Source organism: Papaver somniferum, chromosome 3, assembly GCF_003573695.1.
Source record: "Papaver somniferum cultivar HN1 chromosome 3, ASM357369v1, whole genome shotgun sequence".
NCBI classification, from domain to species: domain Eukaryota; kingdom Viridiplantae; phylum Streptophyta; class Magnoliopsida; order Ranunculales; family Papaveraceae; genus Papaver; species Papaver somniferum.
Window position 1 is genome coordinate 167,142,265 of NC_039360.1, and position 14,557 is coordinate 167,156,821.

At 40.4% G+C, this 14,557-nt stretch overlaps 1 pseudogene; it reads left to right on the top strand.

Moving 5' to 3' along the window:
- LOC113360307 overlaps window positions 1-14,557 on the top strand; it is a 105,542-nt pseudogene that overhangs the window by 40,683 nt on the left and 50,302 nt on the right.

The following is a 14,557-nucleotide window of genomic DNA, read 5'->3' on the forward strand; positions in this document are numbered from 1 at the left end:
GGGGGGGGGGGGTGGGGGGGGGGGGGGGGGGGGGGGGGGGGGGGGGGGGGGGGGGGGGGGGGGGGGGGGGGGGGGGGGGGGGGGGGGGGGGGGGGGGGGGGGGGGGGGGGGGGGGGGGGGGGGGGGGGGGGGGGGGGGGGGAAAGATGGTGTCGATGGGGTTTGAGGAAGGGTGTGTTTGGCAATGGGTATAGGTATTAGGTACTAGGGTGTTGAGCAGGTGTAGAGGATTTTGATGTTTCGCAAAGCTGGACCGATGGATGGGAAGATGGTAGGTGGATCTGACGGCGATGCGGAGGCAGGCGATGAGCGACCGTCGGATGAAGAGATACAACGAAACGAACGGTACTTGATGGAGTTAGGTACTGTAGTGTAAGGCGGAAGATATCAAACTTCGATGCACAGCAAGGGAGCGACCGTCGGATGCTTCTGAGAACTGATCTGACGGCTGAAGACGCAAGCGGGTATGGATTTGGGTTTTAGGCTTTTGGGTATAGAATATGGGTTTGGGAAATGAGTTTGGGCTTGGAAAACCTTGAGCCCACTTCTTCTTTAAGAACAACTTTCTTCTTCTTGAGCCCATTTCCAGCTTTTTGGACGTGCACTCCATTCTTTGCGGCTTCCTTGCGTAATTTCTCCCGGCTTTTCACCACTTTTCTGCTCTTTTTGCTCCGCAACTCATACAATCTTTATTTATTACCTAAAAATGCAAAATTAATTAATAAAAATATTTATTCTTGAAAACAATGAAAATACAGAATATGGGATAAAATGTAGAATTAATGCATAAAAGATGAGTTAAATTGCCAACAAAAAGGGATAAATATATACATTATTTGGCACTCATCAAATACCCCCAAACCTGAATTTTACTTGTCCTCAAGTAAAACAAAACTAAGGAAATCCTAACTATACCACTGTCGCTGGTCTCTCGAATGCATTTAGCGTATGCACTAAGCCTTTTAAACCACTAAGTGTCCCTAGTGGACGAGTTGAAGTCTCGTGAAGGTTTGCTTAGAACGTACCTACAAAGTTCTAGGTCAAAATATAAGCTCATATTCCATCAAATGTGACATGTGCAAAACAGTTTAAGCTCACAACAAAATGGAGATGTCAATCTAGCTATCGAAGGCACAATCCTAGCACTGATAACAAAAAAAGACATGTGATAAGAGTGTAAAGTGTATCTACACATGTGTAAAGAAAGATCTGAAGTTATGACTACTAATCACCAAGAGATAGTTTCTCAGGCTAAGAACTGAGGTCGAAATCTAGCTAGCTGTCCGGACTTTACGAGAATTGTGAATGAGTTGGAGGTATTTCACAATTACTCGCGTTGTACATCAATGGCATACACCCTCCTTGCTTATTACAACAAAATGACTAATTACATGACTCTTATTTACATTTACTATTCTCTTTTTATTTTTGGAACAAGAGATGATGAAATTGATAAATACTTGATTTTTTTTTTTTTTTTTTTTGAGAACAAGGAAACACTTTTGATACATATACAAAAGGAAACAAAATTACATGACACTTTGCAAGAGGTAGCCCTTTTTGATGCACCCAGTTAAATTCGATGGTTGTCTTTCTTAATGTAACCTCCACCTTCTATCCCAACCAACCAAAGAACAAGCTAGTCAAGTTTCGTTCAGTATTCTAAAGTGATTGGCAATCGTAACTTCCTATCAAACACCTTGAAGATCGAGGCCATACATGTATTGGTAGATCGTGCGCGTGCAAATTTCTTATCACTATGTGAATTGTGCTAGAATCAGGGTGCCTAAATATCTAGACTAAGACTCCTAATAAAAATACATATTTGCACAAGAGTCAACATTTCAAGGTAAATGAGCTCCATTTTTATGATTTTTTTCAATTTTTTTAATTTTTTTGAATTTTGATTTTTCAATTTTTTTGGAATTTTTCAAGTTTTTTTCAAAAAGAAGAAGGAGTTCGTTTTCAATTATGGCAAATTATCATGGTATCTACTCTATACCCCCAAACCTAAACTAAACATTGTCCTCAATGTTTCAAAATATGGAAAGAATTAAAATGCAACAAATGGAAAGGGACATGCTGAGTAGAGTAAAAGGAGAGAGAATACCCGATTTCGGCGAAAGCAGAATTAAAACTCCGTTATTCAAGGAAAAAAATCCAACATATTTCAGCCGAGATCATATTGGATTAGCAAAATATATACAAAAGGAAAAAAAAGTTTTTTTTTTTTTTTTTTTTTTTTAAAAAAAAATTTAGCTACTGGATTATATACAAAAAAATTCACCATACACTAACAATCTAAAGAGTTGAGGATCAACCCAAAAGACAAAGTGTAAAGGTTTCAACAGCTTCACACAATAATAATATGATAGAAACGCAAGTGAAACTGTGAAACAAAATGAGCTACCCCCAAACCTGGATTTTACAGAAGATATAATTTTGAAAACAAAATCGCGCAGTTTCGGGGGTTCATCATGCAAAAGGTCTAGCTCGAAATGAACTGTGCTAGGGACGGGCAAACATGCAATTTCCAACTGTGGTCCCTCAAAGATATTATACTTAGATGCAAAATAGTCCAAGAGGACTTGGGAAGCACACAGTTCCAATCCTAGATTAGGAATTTTCAGAAAAATTGGTTTTACAATATTGGTACAAACCAAATCTAGGTTGGGTGGAAGGCCAACAGATTGTGACTCATGTAGGAGAATAGGTGCGTCATTATTAATCAAATCAAAATCTCCTAAATCATCTACACATGTCACATCATGCTCACAATCATCAATCAGTTTAGCAAGTTCACACTCAGAATCATCAACATCATCAACAAATTTATTCTCATGTATCGGCAAATCAGGAGAAATATCACAATGTGACCTAGGTAGAGAATCAGACACATCAAATATATTTTCATGCATATTAGTGTCTACAGAAGATTCAACTATTCCTATGTCATGCTCATCTTCACAGAATAATTGTACGAATCCCATGTCAATATCAAAATCATATGAATTATAATGAGTATCAGAAAAAACAACATTCATGAAGGTCGAGGGCGAGAAGCCATATGTTATTGAACCAACAGGTTCCACAATATTTTCATGTTCTTCTAACACATCATCATAATCATCATAATCATCATCATGGTAGCATGCATATTGGTCCTCATTAAAAGTGGTGGTGTCGTTAGTCGATTCATGTTCCTCTAAATTAGGTTCATATTCAACATCATTTACATGAATGGGACTAGACACTTCATTAGGGACAACATACATTTCCTCATGAATTTCCTCCTTTTGTAGGTGAAGCAAAATCTGATCTAAATATGCCTGAATTCGTGATGTAGATCTATCGAAGTTTTGCTCACTAAGTCTTAAAGCTTCTGTGGTGGAGTCTAAATTCATGGGAGTACAAAATTCTTCATGTTCAAATTGTGGTGAATGGTACATGTATGCATGGTCATTAGGGTCTATAAATGATTGATCGCAACCCTCAAAGGATTGATTATGGTCCCAATGACTACCATTCTCACAATTCATGGGCATTTCATACCTTGGATTTTCTCTAGATTGCCTAAAATTATGCAAAATATGACAATTCTCAACAGGGTGGTCTAAACTACCACATGCAGGACATGCATAGATTTTAGGTTGCCTAAGAAAATTAGATGTGACAGATTCCTCATGTGATTGCATTTCTAAAGCTGCGATTCGAGCTTCTAATTGATCGATCAGTGATGATTGTGTGAGTGAGGCACTAGCAAAATGTTCATTTTCACGTTGTGGCGAATGATGCATGTATGAATAGTCATTAGGGTTCATGTATTGCGGCTCGGGACTTTGAAAATGTCCATAATAATTCCTATGACTATTGACATCATGGTCTATGGGAGGTGCATAACGTGAAGTTTGTCCACACGCAAGTTCTCTAAGGGATTTGTTGTATTCCCCAACTGTAGAAAAAGATCTATACATGATTGGGCTCAAAACTAACATGACAACAAATGCAACTAAGGGTGAAAATGCAACTAACAGTTGAAACTGAAATTTAACAGGACAATTAACAGTGCAAGAACAATTGAAATTAGGCTAACCCAAATTGGGTGGAAACTTGGCTAGTCCAAGAACAGTTTTTACATCTCACATCACTTCCCTTTTATAGCTTACAAAATATCCAAATTTTCAGAAACCCTAAATTGGAAACCCTAATTTTTAAATTGGAAATTAAACTCACTCTCTGATGCAAATAGCCTCGACCCATGCTTGTACTTCTCCTCCTCTGCTAATCCTTTACTCGAACGCTGCTCCAATTTCCTTCTTCTCTCCACTGTGAAACCCTAGCTATGTTTGTCTTCTTGGTAGCATCAAAAATTAATGCTAAACAAGACAGACACGACTAGGGAAGAGGTAGGTGATGGTGGTGGCGTCCTTGTGGTCGTGGTGGAGATGGAGACGGCGGAGCAGACATGGCAGGGTCTGCCATGGTCGGGGGAAGAGAAGAAATTTGGGGGAAATGAGTTTTGGGGAAGAAGAAGGTGGGTGTTTGTTTTGGGTCGATGGGTTTGATGCTTAGGGTGTTGAGCGGGTTCATCAAACTTTGATGTTTGGCGAGCTGAGATGTTGGATCATTGGATCTGAGTGGAATCGAACGGATAGATGGAAGGATGTGTGAATCGACCGTCGGATTCTGAGGTGCAACGAAGTTAACGGCACCAGATGGAGTTAGGTACTGTAGTGTAAGGCGGAATCATCGGGATTTGATGAACAGGCATAGGAACGACCGTTGGATTCAACTACCATCTAATCTGAAGGCTTGGAATTTCAGCGCTGTGGTGCTTGGCAGAGACTTCCGATTTTGATGATCTATGAAGGAGCGACCGTCGGATGCTCCTGAGAACTGATCTGATGGCTGAGAACGGAGGCGCTTTTGTGTGTAGAAAATGAGGTTGTGCGCACCATTCTTCGCGGCTTCCTTGCGTAATTTCTCCCGGCTTTTCACTACTTTTCTGCTCTTTTCGCTCCGCGACTCATCCGAACTTTATTTATTACCTAAAAATGCAAAATTAATTAATAAAAATATTTATTCTTGAAAACAATGAAAATACAGAATATGGGATAAAATGTAGAATTAATGCACAAAAGATGAGTTAAATGACAAAGAAAAAGGGATAAATATATACAATATTTGGCACTCATCAAATACCCCCAAACCTGAATTTTACTTGTCCTCAAGTAAAACAAAACTAAGGAAATCCTAACTATACCACTGTCGCTGGTCTCTCGAATGCATTTAGCGTATGCACTAAGCCTTTTAAACCACTAAGTGTCCCTAGTGGACGAGTTGAAGTCTCGTGAAGGTTTGCTTAGAACGTACCTACAAAGTTCTAGGTCAAAATATAAGCTCAGATTCCATCAAATGTGACATGTGCAAAACAGTTTAAGCTCACAGCAAAATGGAGATGTCAATCTAGCTATCGAAGGCACAATCCGAGCACTGATAACAAAAAAAGACATGTGATAAGAGTGTAAAGTGTATCTACACATGTGTAAAGAAAGATCTGAAGTTATGACTACTAATCACCAAGAGATAGTTTCTCAGGCTAAGAACTGAGGTCGAAATCTAGCTAGCTGTCCGGACTTTACGAGAATTGTGAATGAGTTGGAGGTATTTCACAATTACTCGCGTTGTACATCAATGGCATACACCCTCCTTGCTTATTACACAAAACAACAAAATAACTCTTTACATGACTCTTATTTACATTGACTATTCTCTTTTTATTTTTGGAACAAGAGATGATGGAATTGATAAATACTTGATTTTTTTGTATTTTTCTGATATTTTTTTCTCTTTTTTTTTTTTTTTTAACTGAAAAGGAAACACTTTTGATACAAATACAAAAGGAAACAAAAGATTACATGACACTTTGCAAGAGGTAGCCCTTTTTGATGCACCCAGTTAAATTCGATGGTTGTCTTTCTTAATGTAACCTCCACCTTCTATCCCAACCAACCAAAGAACAAGCTAGTCAAGTTTCGTTCAGTATTCTAAAGTGATTGGCAATCGTAACTTCCTATCAAACACCTTGAAGATCGAGGCCATACATGTATTGGTAGATCGTGCGCGTGCAAATTTCTTATCACTATGTGAATTGTGCTAGAATCAGGGTGCCTAAATATCTAGACTAAGACTCCTAATAAAAATACATATTTGCACAAGAGTCAACATTTCAAGGTAAATGAGCTCCATTTTTATGATTTTTCATTTTTTTAATTTTTTTTTTTTTTTTGAATTTTTTCAAAAGAAGAAGGAGTTCGTTTTCAATTATAGCATATTATCGTGGTATCTACTCTATACCCCCAAACCTAAACTAAACATTGTCCTCAATGTTTCAAAATATGGAAAGAATTATAAAACAATATATGAAGAGGAACATGCTGAGTAGAGTAAAAGGAGAGAGAATACCCGATTGTACGGCGAAAGCTCGATTAAAACTCCGTTATTCAAGGCAAAAATCCATCATATTAGGAGTCACAATGGATGAGCACAAAATATACACAAAAGGAAATTTAACTAACACATTATCTACAAGAAAATTTGGTTTTTTTAATGGGATTGGACTTTTTGGAAAAAAAAAAAATTTGGTTTTGTTGGGAAACATTTGGTTTTGATGGGAAAACGAAAATTTTTGGTTTTTAGGGAAAGATTTGGAAAACTTTTTGGTTATTTAGGGAAAGAGTGGACCAGTTTAGTCCACATAGACTGGGTCCTCCAGGTTGGTTGTTTCAATGTCGGGTGGAAATGGCTCAAGGAATGGCTTTAATCTCTGCCCGTTGACTTTGAAAACGTTCTTGTTGGAGACATCCTCCAGCTCTACAGCTCCATGAGGAAAAACTGTGCGTACTAGGTACGGTCCCTTCCATCTGGAACGCAGTTTTCCTGGAAAAAGATGTAATCGGGAGTCATACAGCAAGACTTTCTGACCAGGAGTGAAGGATTTGCGTAGAATACGCTTATCATGAAACATCTTCATCTTCTGCTTGTACAGCTTGGCACTATCATAAGCCTCATTTCTCAATTCTTCCAACTCGTTGAGTTGAAGTTTCCTTTGAATTCCAGCTTCGTCCAGAGAAAAGTTCAGTTGCTTGATTGCCCAATAAGCACGATGTTCTAATTCCACAGGTAGATGGCACGGCTTTACATACACTAGACGATAGGGGGACATGCCAATTGGTGTCTTATAAGCTGTTCTATAGGCCCACAAAGCATCATTCAATCTCAATGACCAATCTTTCCTGGACGGGTTAACTGTCTTCTCGAGAATGTGCTTAATTTCCCTATTAGAAACTTCTACTTGTCCACTGGACTGAGGGTGGTACGGAGTAGCAACCTTGTGAGTTATGCCATACTTGCGTACTAAAGACTCAAAGTACTTGTTACGAAAATGTGAACCGCCGTCACTGATGATAGCTCTAGGGGTACCAAAACGTGCAAATATGTTTTCCTTTAGAAATAAAAGGACCACCTTGTGGTCATTTGTTCTGGTTGCTATGGCTTCTACCCACTTAGAAACGTAATCAACTGCGACTAGGATGTACAATCTACCGTCAGAAATAGGGAATGGACCCATGAAGTCTATCCCCCAAACATCAAAAATCTCCACAATCAAAATGGGGTTCAATGGCATCATGTTTCTCCTCGAAATGCTTCCTAGCTTTTGACAGCGTTCACAAGCAACACAATAATCATGGCAATCCTTGAACAATGATGGCCAATAGAATCCACACTGCAAGATCTTTGCAGCGGTTTTCTTGGCACTGAAATGGCCTCCACATGCTTGGTCATGACAGAAAGATATCACATCTTTCTGTTCAGTGTTGGGGACACATCTCCTAATGATTTGGTCTGGGCAGTACTTAAACAAATATGGGTCATCCCAAAGGAAATGTTTGACTTCAGCCAGGAATTTAGAGCGGTCTTGTCTCGACCAACGTGAGGGCATCCTACCTGTAGCGAGGTAGTTAACAATATCAGCAAACCAAGGAAGGTCTGAGATAGACATCAGCTGTTCATCTGGGAATGATTCTCTAATCAGCTCACATTCATCAATAGACTCTAAAGTTAATCTAGACAAATGATCAGCAACCACATTCTCACAACCTTTCTTATCACGGATTTCGAGATCGAATTCCTGTAATAAGAGTATCCATCGAATAAGGCGAGCTTTAGCATCCTTCTTGGAAAGATGATACTTCAAAGCCGCATGGTCTGTGTATATGATGATCTTAGACCCTATCAGATAAGATCTAAACTTGTCTAATGCGAAAACGACGGCAAGCAATTCCTTCTCGGTAGTTGAATAATTGAGTTGGGCATCATTAAGGGTTTTGCTAGCATAGTATATCACATATGGTAGTCTATCAACTCGCTGTCCTAAAACAGCACCAACAGCATAATCAGAGGCATCACACATAAGTTCAAACGGAAGCTTCCAATCGGGTGGTCGGACTATAGGAGCGGTGGTGAGAAGGGTTTTTAATTCCTCCCATGCCTTCACACAAGCAGCATCGAAATTGAAGGCAACATCTTTGGAGAGAAGACTGCACAGAGGTCTGGAGATTTTGCTGAAATCTTTGATGAATCGCCGGTAAAAACCAGCATGACCTAGAAATGATCTGATCTCCTTCACAGAGCAAGGTTGTGGTAGATGTTGAATGAGGTCAACTTTAGCTTTATCCACTTCAATTCCTTTTTCTGAGATGATGTGTCCTAGAACTATTCCTGAATTCACCATAAAGTGGCATTTTTCCCAATTTAGAACAAGGTTCTTTTCTTTACATCTGGATATCACGAGGGAAAGATGCTTCAAACATTCGTCAAACGAGGAACCAAAAACAGAGAAATCATCCATAAAGATCTCGAGAAAACTATCTATCATGTCAGAAAAAATGCTCATCATGCAACGCTGAAAAGTAGCAGGTGCATTACACAACCCGAAGGGCATACGTCTATAAGCAAACGTCCCAAATGGACACGTGAATGTAGTTTTTTCCTGATCTTCTGGGGCAATGTGAATTTGGTTATAACCGGAAAAGCCATCTAGAAAACAGTAGTGACTGTGTCCAGACACACGTTCTAGCATTTGGTCAATGAAAGGGAGCGGGAAGTGATCCTTCCTTGTTACTGTGTTCAACTTCCTGTAGTCGATGCATACTCGCTATCCTGTGGTTGTACGAGTAGGGACTAATTCATTCTTGTCGTTCTGAACTACAGTAATGCCTGACTTCTTAGGCACAACTTGAATGGGACTAACCCATTTGCTATCGGGAATTGGGTATATGATACCCGCATCAAGTAGTTTCAGGATCTCTCCTTTGACTACATCTCTCATGTTAGGATTAAGTCTCCTTTGCATTTCCCTAGATGGTTTGGCATTCTCTTCAAGGTTAATGTGGTGCATGCAAATGGTGGGACTAATTCCTTTGAGATCTGAGATGGTCCATCCTAAGGCCTCTTTGTGTTCCTTAAGTACTTCTAAAAGCTTACTTTCCTGTTCCGTGTCTAAACATGATGAAATAATGACGGGTAAAGTATCAGAAGAACCTAGGAATGCGTACTTCAACGTACTAGGCAATGTTTTCAATTCAAGCTTGGGTGGCTCAACAATGGATGGAATAAGCTTGGAATCAGAGAGTAAGGGTGGTTCCACTTCATATTTCCTTTCAGTGATGTCCATTTGAGGTACAGATTCGAGCAGAGATAGGACGTCACTACAGTATGCATCATCATAGGAATCTGGGTTAAAGTTCTCCATACATGCTTGAAAGGGGTCGACGGATAGAATGTTAGTCAACGAATCTTGCATTAATCCTTCAATCATATTAACTTCATGCACATCATCATCATCAAGATTCACAGGTTGTTGACTAATATCGAACACATTCAATTCTACTGTCATGTTGCCAAAAGACAGTTTCAACACTCCATTACGACAATTAATGATCGCGTTGGACGTAGCCAAGAAAGGACGTCCTAAGATGACAGGAATGTGACAGTCTGGGTTTTGTACAGGTTGAGTGTCTAAGACAATGAAGTCTACGGGAAAATAGAATTTGTCAACCTTGATCAAAACGTCTTCGACCACTCCACGAGGAATCTTGACAGATCGGTCTGCCAGTTGTAGAGTGATAGATGTTGGTTTCAACTCCCCAAGACCTAACTGCTCATAAACAGAATATGGCAGTAGGTTAACACTTGCACCTAGGTCTAATAACGCTTTATTGACCGTGTGTTCTCCTATAGTGCAAGAAATTGTTGGATATCCTGGATCCCTAAACTTGGGTGGAGTTTTGTTCAGAATGATGGAACTCACCTGCTCAGCTAAGAAAGCACGTTTTTGCACATTGAGCTTGCGCTTTTGAGTACACAAGTCTTTGAGGAATTTGGCATAAGCAGGGATTTGCTTGATTGCTTCAAGAAAAGGAATGTTGATGTTGACTCTCTTGAACATATCTAACATCTCATTGTAATGGGTACTTTTCTGTTGATAGATCAATCTTTGAGGAAATGGGGCAACAGGAGAATGAGTTGGCAAAGGGACATTCACAGCAGTAGAATTGTCAGGCTTTCCAACTTGCTCAGATTCTTTGGTTTTCTGGGGTTGTGGAGACAGCGTGGAATTTGTATCAGATTCATTAGGTTCGCCCACGTTGTTCTCGATGACTTTACCACTTCGGAGGGTGGTAATGGCATGGACTTGATCGGGTGAGGTTTCAGTGCAGGATGTTGTGCCTGTTTGAAATATCCTCTTTGGATTTTGTTGGGGTTGGCTCGGAAGTTTACCCTTTTCTCTCTCACACATTTGATCCATCTTTTGATCTAGATTTTTCTGACTTTGCATCAAACTCTGGAACATTTCCTCTAGGGTGGATAATCTCTTGTCGGTATTGTGTTGAGGATATGATTGTTGTTGAGAGTTTGATTGTTGTTGAGGGGTCTCGGGTGTTGATAACCTTGATTGTTCTGATATCCCTGATTGTTTTGATAGCTCTGATTGGGTTGAGATGGTCCTCCCTGAGTGGGTCCTTTTGACCATGAAAAGTTAGGGTGGTTTCTCCATCCTGGATTGTAGGTCTGTGAATAAGGGTTATGCTCTGGTTTTTGAAACATGGCATGTGCCTGTTCAAGCCTAGACTCCTGGACTGCAAGCAAATCGGGACAATTTTGGAATTGATGGTTGGGGTCGTTACAAGCAGCACAAACAGACGAAGCGACATGTTCTCGGAGAGTAGTGGTGGAAGGTTTTGAATTTTTATGTAGTTCTAACTCTTCTAATCTCCTAACTATTGATGCCATGTTTGCTCTTCCCTCGAAATCCGCTTCAATCCTAAAAGCCTTTGCTTCGGATGTAGTCTTTCTGGGTTCACGGATGGATTCCCACTGTTGCGTCTTTTCAGCTACTTCAATCAAGAAGTCCCAAGAAGCATCAGCAGTTTTATCTACGAATAGTCCATTACGCATCGACTCAACCGTTGTTCGGGTGGACACATCTAGACCTTCATACAAAATTTGCACAAGTCTCCATTTTTCAAAACCATGATGGGGACATTGGAGCAATAATTCATTGAATCTCTCCAAGTATCTAGCTAAGGTTTCACCCTCTAATTGCACAAAGCTATTCAGACTTTGACGAATTGTCGCAGTCTTGTGGTTCGGGAAAAACTTTTTGAAAAACTCCTTTATGAGGTCATCCCATGTCATGATGGATTGAGGCTGTAAAGCATAGAGCCAGGCCTTTGCCTTATCTTTCAGGGAGAAAGGAAAAAGCCTTAACTTCAGGGTTTCGTCGGTCATTTGAGTGAAACGCAGAGTTCCACAAATTTCCTCGAATTCTCTCACGTGGTGGTACGGGTTTTCATTCTCAACACCTCTAAAAATAGGAAGCATCTGTATTTTGCTTGATTTCAGCTCATAATGGCCATTAGCCTCGGGTAGCACAATACAAGAAGGTTGACTGGCTCTAGTTGGGTACATATAATCCTTGAGGGTACGGGGTTCTCCCATTGTTTCTGGTTGATCTGGACTGTCTCCCTCAGAACTTAGAATTTCGATAGGTTCGTCTGGGTTAATTCTAACAAGTCTGTTTGTTTGGTCTCTGTAGGTCACAATCATGTCCTAGTAGGTACCTTAACTAACATTTTAGTCAGAGCAATCGGAAACAGTTTTGGCCCACAAGGGTTATGAAGATTTGGTTTTGAATGGGTGTTGGACTAACAAGGGATTTTGGTTTTTGGTTTAAAATTGGGCTTTGGAAAATTTTTTGAACTAAACCTAGCATAAATTAGCACAACTCATAAAAGAAAATAAAAACAATAATAATAATTAAGACAAGCCCATAAAAGAAAAAGAAAAAGAAAAATAAAAGAAAAATAAAAAAAAACAAAAAAATAATTACAGTCCCAAATATAAAAAAAAAAAGAAAAAGAAAATAAATAAAAATTATTACAATCCCCAAATAAATAATTAAATTAATTATTACAAGCCCGAATTTGAATTTAAATGAGGCCCAAGTGGGTTAACTCATGGGTTAGGCTTACTTGGTTTTTGGAGGGAAGCCCAAAAATAGGCTTTTAGTCCCCTTTTAGTTGCACAGCCCAGTTGGGCTTTATGATCGTCCTAAGCAGCTCACGTTCAAGCCCAGCAGCAATTGAAGTGACTCAGCAACACAGGCCCAGCAGAATCTGCAGCGAAGCCCAGCAGAAAAGGGCAAGCCCAGGAGCAGAAGTTGCAAGCCCAGCGAAATTGAGGTTACTAAGCCCAGCTCAGTTGGTTCAAGCCCAGCAACAAAGGTTGGAACAGAGCCCAGCAGCAGAGCGTGCACAAGCCCGGCAGAAACAGAAATAGGCGAGCCCAGTTGACAGCTTCAGTTGGCAGCAGCAGGCTTTGGCTTGGCAGCAACAGCACAGCACAGCTTGGCAGCAGCAACAGCAGCAGCAGCAACAGCAGCAGTAGCAGTAGCAACAGCAGCAGCAGGCTTTGGCAAAGAAGGCACCAGCAGCAGCAGCACAGCCAAGGTGGTACCTGCAATGATCACAGAGTGCAAAGATAGTCAGCCAAGATAGTCAGGCCAACCCTGCAAAGATAGTCAGGCAAGTATGCAATGATCTGCTGCAATGTTTGCAAGCAGAGGGTTGCAATGATAGTGAAGCAGGCCTGCAATGATTGCAAGGCAGAGATGCTAATGGAACTCAGCAGTGGCAACACCACTCCCCGGCAGCGGCGCCAAAAACTTGGTGTGACAAGCAAAGACACACAGAAGAAGCTTGCAAGTATACAAGGCCAAGTTATGATATAGAAGGTAAGCAGGGGAAAGTCCACAGGGAGTGGGAGCAAACTAGAGAGAAAACTAAGCTAACAATGGAGACAGGGCACTATGGCAGTGAGCAAAGCAAGGTAATGTGGCAGATTCAAAGAACTAAAACAGTTACACAACAAAGCAGCACAGCAGAATAACAATAGCAGGGAACCAAGGCTATAAGCCAAGGGCAAGGTGAGGATTGTGCACTGATTTCAGTGCACAACAACTAAAAATTGCAGGAATTTAAACAAGAAAAACAGGCAAGGAGAATAACTGATCAGGAAGCAAAATAGAACTGAATAGAGGTGACTGCAAAGGGATTGGTGGTTAAGCCAAGGCTTAGGATCCACCTTGTGTCCTAATCAAACAACATGTTTCTAGGTTGAGTTTGATCCTATGCATACATCTAGAAATAGAATAATACTAAATTGCTCAATAGTTTGCCCCTAGCATTGGCTGTCTTTTGACAGCACAGCCAATCACAGGCACTATGAGCATTGGTATCTCCCATTTGCTCAATCAAAACATACATCAGGAGAACTATCCTAGCAACCTGTCAATTGACAGTACACAAGGCTTCAACAGAGCCTTAGCTTAGTGCTACTTAGCTCATGCTCAACATGTTACAAACACAAGCATTCATCATACAGAAATAATTCAAACATAACATAACAATCAACTGTTAATTGCATAAGAAGACTGAAATTGAAATTCATTAACTAAAAATTGTCTCAATTCTCTACTGGCTAATCCAGAGAGATACACAGTGTCCTTCACACACACCACATAATACCAATTTATACCCCCCAAATATCAGTTTAGGGTTCACAGCCCCTTTTCCCCAAAAACAGAAAATTAGGTAAATTTGGTTTACCTAATTTTGATGAGATACTCACTCCATCTCGTCGACCCACTCTCCAATTACTTCTTCTCGTTCATCTCCTGCTCCAATTGCTGCTCTAACATCAACTTATATCTTCAATTTCTCACCTAGGGTTTCAGTGATGAGAGATGAGAAATTGAGGAGATTAGTTGATGAAAAAGAGGTAAAACGTGATAGTGATGATGGGTTTTTGGTTATAGGTAGAGTAGAGTGATTTGGTGGCGTATATGGTGGAGTGATTTGGGGAGAAGATGGTGGTGATGGAGACGGACATGGTGGTACTGTTGCAGAGAGGGGGGGGGGGGGGGGGGGGGGGGG